The sequence below is a fragment of the Zonotrichia leucophrys genome, chromosome 2 (assembly GCF_028769735.1).
Source record: "Zonotrichia leucophrys gambelii isolate GWCS_2022_RI chromosome 2, RI_Zleu_2.0, whole genome shotgun sequence".
In the NCBI taxonomy this organism is placed as follows: domain Eukaryota; kingdom Metazoa; phylum Chordata; class Aves; order Passeriformes; family Passerellidae; genus Zonotrichia; species Zonotrichia leucophrys.
The window spans coordinates 64,231,066-64,245,012 of NC_088171.1; positions in this window are offsets into that span (position 1 = coordinate 64,231,066).

The window sequence follows — 13,947 nt, forward strand, 5'->3', positions numbered from 1 at the left end:
AAACATTTTTCTCTTCCTTTTGTATTTGCAGGGTTCTGTTGGCAAAACAGAACACTTAAAGACAGAACAGTGTACACTTAAAGACCTGTTTTATAATATGCTCCCTACACACTGCCACATCTGTTTTGTTTGGCATGAGGTGTTTCACCAGAAAGTGTCATGGTTTGTTTTTGATGTAGAGTAAGAATGTTTGCATAGAGTTTGGCTTTGATCTCAGAGAGACCATCTGAAAAGCCTCACATAAAAATTGGGGTAGCAACAAGATTACTGGGCCAAAGCTGAGCAAACACAAATATCAATCCATATTAATATAATTTGCATGCTATAATTAGCAAATGCTACAATATATATAGAAATTCTCTGAGGTACTGGTCTTCACTGGTAATTCTGTCCAACAGAGTAGGGGTGCATGTAGTCATTGGGAAAGCTGTAGAAATCGTGCCTAATCCAGTTTGCCTCACTACTCTGAGGGAAGTGCTCTGCCAAGCAACCTGTACTGCAAGATGCCTGGAACAAAAAACAGTGCAGTACTATTACCCAAAAAAAGGGAATTTATGACACAGAATTATAGAGTCGGTCCTATGAGAAATGGCTATGGATAGTTCAAGAAGGTTGCAAACACACTCCTCTTACAATTGTATACTGTACAACGTATATTGTAATTGTTGAACCCAGAGGCTGATAACTTATTTGTCACCAGCAAAAACTAATAGACATGCATGAATGAATCAACATGAAGCCTTGTGCCTCAGTTCCTGGAGGTAAACAAATTCCCCAAAGAAAAAAAAAACAAACAAAAAGGAAACAGAACACTGAGTTACCTAAGTAAATATGGTACATGTATCACTGTCTCTGGTGACTCCTAATCTAGTAACTTTTGAAACTGTGGACTGTAGACTAGACTGAGCTAAGCCTGACAGAGAGACAGCTGTCTCAAAGACACCAAATTATTATATAAGCTTTGTGAAACTGGAAACCTATGCAAAGAAGAGAGGCAGTATCTTCAGTGAGTAAAATTGCACAACAAACTCAGCCAATATTGGACACAGAGAAACCACAAGAGGAACGTGAATGCTCCAATAAAAGGAAAAGCTTCAGTGAGAGGCAGTAAGTTATGAAGCAGCTGGGAATCCAATCACAAGACAAATCCATAGACTTCATTAGTTTTGGTGCTCATGGAAATAGTTGTTATTTATGGGAAGCCAGCACTCACTGAAACCTCCCTTTAATGACTTCCTGCCATAGCCAAAAACAGCTTCACAAACAGATCTTTTTTTTCACCTACCATAATATAATTTGCCAATAGAATACAAAACTGGGAGTAGTTTGACGTTAACAAAAAACAATAGACCAAAACAAAATCACAACCTTTTGAACATTTACGAAGGGATAGCAGAACAGGGTTGAGGGCTGTGTTACCTACACGGTAACAGCTTAAAAAGGGAACTGGGTTCTTACAAAATGTAGGTTTGACTCACAGAGCTCCTGCTGAGAATGAGTTCCCAGAACAGTAATTAAACTAATGCACTGGACAATGTACTTCCAGTCACCAGCTAATTGAAAGACCTCAGTAATAAGAGCAAGGTGATACTAAAAGGCACAGGGTTAGTGATTCCGAAGACACTATGGGGGGAAAAAAAAACTTCTAAAAACTATCTGGAGGTCATTTAGGGATTTAAAAATGTATGGGAAAAGATATCTGCTTTACTGACCTTAAATGAACGTTGACATTTAAGTAGTTGTTAGAGCTCCGTGAAAAATACAGAGCAAGTCAAGTGAAAGAGCCCATGTTGATGGCACATGAAAAATAGGTTTCCTCAAGCAAGAGATACACCCCTGTGCTCTTTCATGAGCATATCACTCTACTTTTTTGCCTGGTTTGATTTAGTTTTCTCTTCAGTCAAAAATATTAATTAACATAAAGATGATCCTCTTTGTAAATGAAATTTCTGAACATGTAAGATCTTCCAAAGAAACAAGGAAATGGCATTTCCTGTGCTGAAAGTTAGAGTTTTGCAGGTAGTTTCTCATAACTACTGGTCTTTCTTTTCTACCATTTTTGTGAGAGCTACCAGGTGAAAACATAATACTTTAGCCAAGTGAGTCTTCAAACAGATGCTGTGTAATGGATGTTGAATTAAATTTTGGAAATTGCAAAGAATTGTCATTTCTCAAAAACTTTTTTTCTCGATAGAAGAATTTGTATACAGCTATAAGAGTGAGGGGAGTCATAAACCAGACATTTTCTCTTTAACCTTGCCCTACATAATTGGTGTTTACAGAGGACAGGCTCTGACTTTAATGACTTGCACATGACTCACACAGACTACAACAAAACACATTTTATTTCCTGCAGACCAATAGCGTTTTCCTACAAAAACTGCAGTGGAAATTATTGTTTTTCTTACCAAGCTGTAGACACACAAAGTAGCCTCTGAGAATAGGGATAATTTTTCAGACGTCTACTTTTGCTGCATATATTTTATAGGAAACTCTACAATTTGCTTTTTGTTCTCTTCACAGCTATGGTCAACAGCAAATCAACCATAACTTCAAGGTATTTGCACACAGGATGCCCATTTTTGCATATCCAGTCTGTCTTCTGAGAACTGTGAATGGGTGTTTTTTGTTTTGTTTGTAAAGTTAAAAGTACAATTCTGGGCCACTTTTCTTGTGTTTCTCTTAAAAGTCTGACCAGTGCTTTCACGTGTGGCATCAGAAGTTATCAGAATATTTTGCTTTGTACAGATAGTCATCCTCACTCACCAAGGATGAAATCAAACTAAAAAGAGGGCAAATGCAGAAAAAAAAAAAAAAAATCAAAGTTTCTTTTAAGTTTTTGATGATCCTGAATCAAGAAGTTATGTTGTCTGTGTGAAGTATAATACTTATGTGAAGTATTGTATTCAATTGTGTATTTTGTGGTCACTGTACAGAGCTCTCCCCAAAGAGTTTCCAGATAGCTTTTTCATATAGTTTTCTCCATATTTTCAATTTCATCCCCTTTCTTTCTCCAATCTTTCAAAACCAAAGAGAAACAAATTCTGATATATCTTCTTTCATTATGAAGGACATAACTTTTTCATTGTGTTTCTTCCTATACCTGAACTTGTTTATGTTATTTTTCTGTTATGTCTGTTTTTCTCTCCTTTGCACTGCTTTGGTTCCCCAGATCGTTAGCTCACTACTGAGTGCTCAAGCTATTTCCCAATTTCCCAGATGGCACCAGGCAAACACCCTCTCTCTCCTCCTACAAAATGCACCTCCCCAAACCCTCATGAGCTTTTTTCTCTTTGCTGGTGTTCTTTTCATGCTCCACAGTAGATGTCTCCTCTACCAGAAAAGCATGGCAGTGCCCTTCAGTTGCAGATGTGGCTATTGGAGCATTTCACATATATCAACTATGTATCCTTAAATATGTATGACATTGTGACTTCTGTTGGGATTATTTACCATACTAGTTTAATCAAACAATTTATCAAATTATTTCTACCAACTGTTGGCAATTTTGTTATCTGCTGTAAAAGCAACCACAGCTAACTTTGGGGGTGGAGGTGGGGGTGTTCTATGAATAAAATGTCTTTCTCCATGAGCTTATTAAAAACATTTGCAATAAGCAGTCTACCTAGCCAGGTCACAGCTTTGAGAAAATGATTTCTGTTTTTCCTTGTGATTCAAGAAGGCTGAGCAAATGTCAGCTTGGGGAGCTGATTCAGGCGAACAAATTCATTCACAGTGAGTATCATGAGCTTTGCCTCTTGTCTAACAAGTTCCTGATCCTGCTAAAAACATGTCATGTAACTGTGAGACAAATGTGTCAGCAAATCAATTGTCACACTTCATATATTTCTTGAAACTGGCCATGTTTTCATTGAGTTCATTAAACAATCGGTATCACCCTTTGATACATTTGGAATATACAGCTAGAACAATTACAAGGCAAAACAAGTAACCTCTCACACTCAGTAATAATCAAGGTATATGTGCAACTGTATACATATATATAAGTATACACACACCTGTCTATATATCTTTAGCAGGAACTGATATTTTGTCTTTACCTGAATGACAAGACACCTTTTTTCCTTTCTTTTGTTTCTTTCCTCCCTTCACCCCCCACACATTAAGTGTGCTGTCTTTGGTATGAGTACACAGGCAAAAAGCTAATCTGTGAGCTAATTTCCCTTCAGGATTCGAAAGAAGCCATTATCTACTCCAAACCTCATCACAGAAAAACACTATGTGCTGCCAGTGTGGCAGAATTCTGTGTCACTTGGATCTTCCCTTATTTGTAGAAGTGATAAGTACTGGATCTGTCAAGTGACAAAATCATTGGCTGTGACCTAAATTCTCCCTAAAACATGGTATGGAGAGAGAACCCACACACACAGCTTTAAGTTCTCAATCCTACTCTATTTGCAGTTACTTGCTGTGACCTTCCTTAGGAATGGATAAGCTTATTCACAGAAAAGAATAATCACCTCTGCAAAATGTTTGTTCCTGTTTTATGAAAGAGTTGAAAGTTTCTGACTTTTGTTAATTTGCTCATTGTATTCCCACTTAACTGGCATTACCACAACTTGGTATCTGCTCCTCTTCCACTCACAACAAATTCCATGCAGGCTTCAAGCCCTCATATGTTGTTGGATTAGACTCCTTCTTTTGTTAAAAATAATGAGCCACACTCAAAAATTATTAAAGTATTAATCCCTCCAATTAGTTTATGTAGTCTTTATTGTGATTATGAGAACTGTAGACCTTAAACTCTATTCTAATTATGAAATGAGAACACTGAAGCTACTGAGATACTCTGGTTTGAAGAGATTGTAAGAGAAAAAATGACTAACAGTGGTGAGTTATGTTGTTTCTAAGAGCAACCAGCTTTTGCTTCTGTTTTGTTGGCAATCTTGTTGGCTGACATTTAGAACAAAATGTAATTGTTTTGACTGCAAATACTTGCAATTGAAAGATAATAGTCCATGAAAATGCCTTCCTGGAAAATATGCTTATAAAATTGTGCAATCAGAGTGCTTTTGTGCTCATGTGCCTTTGTTTCAGACATTCAGTGGCTAAATACTGGGACATCATTTCCTAGAGACTATTTCTTGGAGTAAATCAGTTGATTGCTATAAAATGCTATCTTCTCAAACAAGCTCTTTTAATAATAACACTTGGGGAACACAATATTTAGCAGCAGTGTTCCTCAGTGTGTATCAGAAGACAGATATATGATAGCCCAAGTATTTCTTATCTACCCTTTTTAGGCTATAAGCAAATTTTGTATTCAATTGCTTAAAAGAATAGTGTGAATTAAACTTATCAAGGATATTAGGGTATAGACTAAAATAATATAATAAAATATTTTGAAGATACTAAACATTAAAAAAATTATTGCTCGGTTAAATAAAATTCTTCCATTTCTGTAAACTCCAAGTGAAATAAAAATATAAACTAAATTGATAATGGTAACTATATTATTTTCTTTTCCTCAGAATTAATATTTCAAACAAGGGGAATTTCAAGCAGGGGAATACCTACTGTTACATTTTTGGCATAAAATAGACACTTCCCTTTCCGACTTTTGTGAATGATTCATAGGTTAGTTCATATTTTTTTAAAACTTGATGTGGCACTTTTGATCAGCACATGCACTCATGAAATCTGATAAGTAGCTCTAAAATCAAAAGGACAGACCATTATTACACAACAACGGAATTAGAAATCACTCCTTTTGTCTAAATAAAATTCTGGAGGAATTCACCTCACATAATTCCAGTGTTTCTGCAATCATATAACCAGTGTGACATCATCTGAACTCTGTGTACTCTAAGAAGCCTAAATTTTCCAGTCATAAAAGGAAAATTTAATTTCTTGGTTTTCGTAATGTAATACCACTGCTATTAATAATTTTATTAGCTTAGGCTACGTCAGTGAGATAGAGTTAAAGTTTTTATAAAATGTCACACTCAGATTGTTTGATGGTACAAAATGCAACAAGGAAAAGGAGAGAAAGAGGCAATGAGAGGTCATTTTTTGGTAAACCATTTGAAATCATTGTAGTTTAGTTTGTTGAATAGTTACTGAATTTTCAAAGACAAAAATTCAGAATTTAAAAAAAAGGTTACAATTTAAACCATTGTTGTCATTAGTATTCACTTTGCTTGTATATGTGGCCTATCATACATGGTTTTGATTGCTCAGACAGATACTTAAAAAGTGAAGATGGATCTGAGCTCAGTATGTGCAGGGTCTGTGAAATGAGGAAAATGTACATGGATCAAAATCAACCTAAAAACAAAAAAGTTTTTTAAAAAAGGCAAGAAAGCCAGAAAAATAAGCAGAAGATTTGATTGTGAGAGTTTACATTATTTTACTATTTTATATTATCTGTTGTTATATCAAGCTTTAATGACACGGTTAAGTTTGATTCAATTTTTCTGCCAGTGATGATATTTTGCATTTTCTTCAAACAAAAAATGGATTCATTTGCAGGAAAGAAACAATGGAAATTTGTGAAGGCATCGTTGGGTCAAATGCACTGATCAACTCAACTAAAAATGGGGAAATATATATTTTGTCAAGTCTCTTTATTAGGTGTTATTTGTAATAAAAGCACATTACAAAAGTTATATTGATTGATGGACAGAGTTAAAAACAGAAGAGTTATACAAGATTTATAAAATCAATGTTTGACAGGTCTGATACAGCAGAATGAAAAAGTCTTTTTAAAGGCTTTTTTATTATCATTACATTCTTTTCTACTTTGTGGAACTGACTATTATTGTGACAATGTAAAACCTTCTGAGATACGTGTATATTTTTTTATATTGTGGTTATCAGTTATTTGACACGTAGAAAAATAGCTATTATACAAGTCTTTCTTCATATTTTAATCTGTTCAAACTCCAGCTCATTTTTCTGAATGTCTTGGCAGTTCTGAAGGTGGTGTGAGGAAGGGCAAACAGCTTTAATATATGAGCTTATAGTGACAGTAGTAGGAACAAACGTTGCTGAGAATTTAATTTGTGAAAGCTTTGATTCCAGACCACAAGAGCACATTTTAACAACGTGAAAATAATCAATGATGACTCCATTTTACAAGCACTAAAGGAAGAAAAATGCTCAGAATGGAATCAATGACCCAGAAAACAAGCTCAAATTCAAAGGTGATTTGATGTTTAGAGCTTCTGAAAAAGTGCAGACTGAGGAATTTCTTTCAGATAGCAATTATAAAATAATTAGTTATTAAACTGAGTTAATAGATTTCATGAGCAGCTGATATATGTCCCAACAACAAGAACAGGATTTCTACAATAATTCTGGTCTCCAACTGGGAAAGTTTTGGAGTATGAAATGCAATTCAAGATAAAATTATTTATCTAATACAAAAAAATTCCTGAATTACAAAACAGGGGAAGCTGGGAGAGGATTATGGAGAATAACAATAAGAATTCCTTCTTATACTCTTTGATACAAGGTATTTACCTTGGGCACTTTGCAGCATATAGACATCAATAAGTGCATGTTGCATAGGTCATCTACCACTGGATAAAATTCCCAAGAAACAGGATTCAGGGCTATGTGAATCCTTGGTGTGATCTGGCAGGACAGTTGTTATGTTCGTAAAACATCCTACACCAGTTTTATCAAAACTCCTGGGGATGACCACCAAATAATGCTTCATAAAACAATCAGCTTATAGCCTGTTAGCTGCACAGACAATCTCAGCACTTTATTCCATATTCATTGTTTTGGTAAAGGAGAAGCAGCACTGTGGGAATGTCAGTCACTGACACGCTTTTCTTTCCATAGAAGCTGATTATGCACCATGGACAGTGGGGAGCAGTGCAGAGGAATATTTTTCAAAAAGTTCAGGCAAAGGCATGATGTATCTGCAAACACTAAAAGAATATTTTAGGTACGAAAAAAAAAAAAGTTTGTGTGTTTATGGATGGATTAGGGTGTTTCCCCTAAGCAACCATCACTGTCAGAATAGCCTCTCAGTTTTATGCTTCTGTCCATGCTTCAGTCAGATCATCATCCATGTGAGTGATGCACATTTGCAACATGACCAGCACTCTTGACAGTGACAAGAAGGAGGACAGACACTACTGTTGTGTTCATGCACAAAGCAATTTTACCCTGGGAGGAGACAACAGAAGAGACTGACTACAATCATATGATCCCACTCAGTTTCATTTCAAATCATCCTAAACTGCATTTGTGCTGACCTGGTCTGTGGTTACTCAGTTTGATACAGAATACAAAGAGATGGTCATAAAATATAACAAAAAAAAAAAAAAAAAAAAGAAAAAAGAAGGAAAATAGGACTAAAATAGCAATGGTATGATATGTGTTTCCAGTTCTTTTCTCTAAGGATTTGTGTTAGTGGAAAATACCTACTTCAGCAGTCTGACAGAGGCAAGACTGCTGCCACTCCACATCCCCAGCTCCAACCTGTAATGAGGCTGAACAGGTATTCCCAGCTGACACACACAGAGCACAAAAACACATATATACACTGCTGGCCATACAGATTGTGGAAAGACACACAGATCGCTCACACCAACACTGACAGCACCACCAGCTTCATCCTGCTGTCTGCTCTAGCTGAGGAGAACAGAGGCCCTTAAGTGGCAGTATATATATACACAGTTACAAGATGGAGCCTCCCAGCAGAAGACTTTGGTGTGTCCAGCAGCCGCTCCTGGATCCCGGTCTCCCCATTTACTGCCACCTGGACGTACAAGCTCTCAAAGCCACAGCCCCACTCCAGCTGCTGGTACAAACCCTCATCACACGCATACACGCAGAGCTGTTGGGGATTTCCCTGGTCCCTATAGTCCCTTTCCTGTGCTCTTGCCCCTAGACACCAGCAGCCACTCCTCACCCAGAGATGGCCCTCAGAGATCTCCAAACCCATCCCTGCCCCCAACCCACTCATCTGCATTCTTTTTGCCAGCAATCACACGCACACTTGCCCAGCTGCTGCACCACAAACAACCTCATCTACCCCCACAAACACAGGAAATAAAGAGCCCCTTACTAGAAAGCAGTTGAAGGTGTAGTTATTGAAGAGAGAAGACAGATTGTGCTGGTCAGGAGCGGGGCACAGCACAACTAGGCAACTCTCCACATGGGTGAACCCATAATCTCTTAAACCCTTACTTTGTCCTGCTTTTGATTTCTCCTCTGAATACCTGTGATGAATTCTGTGCAATCCCCAAAAGTTCTTGCCCTGCACCGTGTTATGTCCCCCACACCTCCAGCTAGCATGTCCCCTTAGTAACCTGGAAAGCTGCTTCCCATCACACATAGATGGATTGATAGGTTTCATAGCTGGACACCAGGGCTGAGCGTCTGCTGGGCCAGCCCTGGGAGGGGACCAGAGAGGGTCTCCTTTCCCCTTAGTCCTTACTTTGCTTTGCTATCTGTGCTCCCTTGGGCTTGCAAAGATGGCCCTTTCATAACTCTGCTATGGTGGCAACCAATCAACCTGTCAGTAGCCTAACAAACTATGTATTTAAACCTACTTAATATCTCTTATTTAAGCCAAAGTTAGACAACAACAAATAAGAACAGGGAGAGCATATACAAACTACAAGAATAGGAAAACAGAAACCCAGAATCTACATCATCATACTGCTTGTGATTGTGATATAAACTGGTGTGGAAGAGGATTTACAGTGACTTCTGAGAGCCAGAGAGAAGTTTGATAAGAGGATCCATGCTTACCCCTGAAAAAAATCTCTACCAAGGTCGTTGACATAGAAATCAAGAAAGAAAGAAGGATGAATAAGAGAAAGTTGCAACTCTCTATTCCAATAAGCACTTTGTTTGTCTTTCCTAACCAATGAGTAAAGTGTAAACTTACAAGTTTTGTGAGAATGTATAAAAAACATGCATGCTATAATAAAACTGGATTTGAAGCCTTCTGAAAATGGAGTGTTGTTTTGTATTATGACCGTCTTAACTACCACAAACTGGGTTTCCAATTAGAAATATTTTCTCATGCAGCCATTCATTCTTGTTAGTACAAAAGACACCACACACCACCAGCACTGTGAGAAGTCTGTTGGTGCTTAGCTTTCCTAGAGAGGGGCAGGCCTCTTCTATGTAGGCTCAACATTTGTCTGGGTTATTGTCTCCCTCAGTCAGCAGAGCACACCTTTGGCACCAAGAGCTGAGCACTTCATTCATGCCTTTAATGTGACTGCCACAAATGAACAGCAAAGATAAACAATAGGAACTTCTAAATATTTGGTGAAGCCTCATCCTGAGCACCAGCAGCAATTGAGCATTTTGAATCTTTTACCTTGGCTTTCTGTGGCAGTAAATCCTGAACTTGATCAGAGTCAACACCATGGACAATAAGCAACAACTGAGGATCTTTTCTAAGATCTTGCATAAACATCTGGGTAACGAGACCAGAGCTACGCTACTGAATTCCTCACAAGATGGAGTATCATGACAATAGGTTGGAGGAAACCACCTGGGAAGCCTTGAGAATAAAAATCTGAACAAGAGGCATGAGTGTTCTTTGGAAACTATGGTCAATCTTGTCATGATCGGAACTAAATTCAAAGGTCTAGAAATCATTATTTCCCTTCTCCTCGCAATTAGGCTTTTCACAGGATTTCCATTCAAGTATCAAAGGCAAGGAGGCACTATATTTGAAGCAGGATGTGACAAATAATTAACCTTATAGATAGATTACATTTAGGAAAAATGATCAACCAGTGTTAGGCAAAGAAATGTAAATACATAAATGTATATAAGGTGAATCACTTATGCTCAAAACTGACACCATAGCAAAAGGCTGACCCACCATAGAGATCCATGTCATACAGCACATATCATTTTGTGAAATACAGCACTGAGATGACATGTTGATAAACATTGCTCTTTTATGATACACAAAAGGTGAACATCCATGCTATGAGCAGTTTGACAGTGTAGCTCACTGAGTGTTGATAATTTATCAAAGACACCAGGCAGAAGACTGTAAGATATTTCAGCTTTTTCTCTCAGACAGTGCCCAAAGGGCTGCAGCGGGCACTTGTCACATAAGCTGTCTCCTGTGTGCAAAGACAGGGCTTGGTCCTTTACTCTCTTCTGTACAGCATGAATAAAATATCACAGAGAGACTGCAAAGTGAAATGTATTTCTGTGACAGCTGTGTCCAGACTACACCCTCAAAAAGAAATGCTTGTTTTACACAGGACTTAACCAATCTACGCAATTTACTGCCACGAGCTATTTTTGTGGCTTACAGTTTAGCAGATTTCAAAGCAGGATAACTCTTTTACAGACATAATAAGAACACCTGCATTTACATTAAGTCAGATAAAAGGAAAACACAGGATGGATATTAATACATAGAAAAAGGGTAAGTTTCTCTTTGTCTGGACAACACCCAGCATAAAGTGAACTGATTTCTGCTACACAAGAAAAATGGATAAGAAAGTAAAGGCTCATCTATAGGCCAGCTTTAACTGTTTAGTGTTAGAGAAAATATACAAGCATATTATTATCTCACAATTGTATAAACATTTCTTGCACCTTCTTCTGTGACATCTGATATGAGCTACTGTCAGGGAGAGGATATCAGAACACTAATGGCATGAGTCATTGTGGCAGTTTTGGTGTTTCTTCAAAGCACATCTAGGACTTTTTTAATTATGACAGAAAAATCAAAATGACACAAAATACCACAACACCACAATATGTAGAAGTAAAACTAAAATAGAACTAAAATCTAATTTCCTGCATCCACTCCAACAAAAAATAAACAAGAAGTGGGAACTACAGGCTTTTCCCCCCATACTAAAATACTTGGTAATTTTGTGTTAGTAGCTAATCCCCTTATAATTAAGCCTTTCCAAAAGAGCTTGGTTTTTTTCCATCAGAAAATCACAGAGTTGAGATGCAATTAATTTCGCAATTTTGTTCATCTTTCTTTCATATTACTTCTCTTTTTCAACCCACCACTCTATGAATCTGGTCCTTTAAGACTGTAAGTTCTTCAAATTAAACACTCTAGACCTGAGCAGGAAAATCTGAGGTAGGAAGTATGCAGGTGAAATGTGGCAACACTCAGGTTTGACATCTTGTGTCCTGACCCTTAATTGTCTCCTACTGTTCTGCCTGGTTCAGAGCTGAGGTCTTCTAGAGTTCACATGAACAAAATGGATCAAGCTCCATATACCTTGTGTGCAAGAGTTCCCAGCAGAATAAGCATCAGTTCTGAGCATTTTTTTTTTGTTGTTAAAAATGGAAAATACTAACAACCCTGACAAGCATAGCAGAAATTGTGAAACAGAAACAAGTGACCCATACACATGTGAACAAGCTAATATTCAGCCCTGTGGTGACCTTGCATTAGTGCTGTGGTTTGTTCTTCCTATTATACTTCACTCTGTTTCCAGATCCCCATTTCCTGTCACAGCTACTTGTTCAGCTACTTCGTTTGCACACAGGAGACAGCTCGTGTGACAAGTGCCCGCTGCAACCCTTTGGGCACTGTCTGAGAGAAAAAGCTGAAATATCTTACAGTCTTCTGCCTGGTGACAGCCTACTTGTTCCTTACCACTGCACTGCTCAGTATGTCTTTGATCTACACTTCTCTTGGGCAACACACACAGCGTGCATTTTGTACTTAGTCCTCCCTGTTGTTTCAATTTACATTGTTAAAGCAGCCATAAACCACTTGATGCACCTTGGGTATGCTTGACAAACACATAATTCCAAGGGCTTGCCTGGTGCAAGTGTTCTTCCCCTGGTTAGGAATCACCTATGAGATTCATGTCTACAGAGTCTAAGGAGTGTAAAATCTCCAGCATCCCTTGGCATGGTGGTGCATGGAGGCCGTGACAGGGCTTGACCGGTCGTTCTTCAAATTTCCATCTTTCTCAGGGTTTTGCATTCTTCATAACAGAGTTGAAGAGGCCAAAGAGAGTATGGGAGTGAGAACATCAATTTGAATTTTATCTTGCATTTAATAAAAAAGGAGTGTTTGAAAGCTGAGACATGAGCCAGGGCTCAGGGGGACTTCATCACTTTCTACAGTGCCCTGAAAGGAGGGTGTAGCCAGGTGGGGAGCAGCCTCTTGTACCCGTCTCCAGTCAACCAGCAATGGTACCAGTCAACCAGCAATGGGACAAGAGGACATAGTCTCAAGCTGCACCAGGGGAAGTCTAGTTTGGAAATTAGAAATAATTTATTCACAGAAAAGGTGATTAGACATTGGAATGGGCTGTCCAGAGAGGTGGTGGAGACACTGCCCCCGCAGGTGTTTAAGGAAGGACTCAACATGACACTCAGTGCCATAGTCTAGTAGTTGACATGGTGCATCATCGGTGGGACTCGAAGATTTCAAAGGTCTTTTCCAACCTAACCAATCCTGTGATTCTGTGAAGGCAGTATTTGGTTGTCATACAGCCCATGGCTGCCCTCTTCTCACATGCATCACAGATTGTTCCTGCCCAGCAGGCTTGGCCCCCCCCCTGCACTTGGAAGGGCAGACCTTGCTTTCATTTAAGTGGACACAATGCCAGGGTGAGCAGCTCCGGGCCCTGGCGGCTGAGGAAGGCTGAGGGGGGCTGAGGCGGGCTGAGCGAGGTTGAGGGAAACTGAGGCGGGCTGAAGCAGGCTGAGGGGGGCTGAAGGAGGCTGAGGGGGGCTGAAGGGGGCTGAGGCGGGCTGAAGCAGGCTGAAGCAGGCTGAGGGGGGCTGAAGGAGGGCTGAAGCAGGCTGAGGCGGGCTGAAGGAGGCTGAGGCGGGCTGAAGGAGGCTGAGGCGGGCTGAAGGAGGCTGAGGCGGGCTGAAGGAGGCTGAGGCAGCCCCGCCACCGGCCCCAGCGCGCCCCGCGACCCCGCGGGCACGGCGGGGGGCGCCAGAGAGCGAGCACAACACGGGCCAGCGCGGCCATGGCGGCGCTGATTGGCG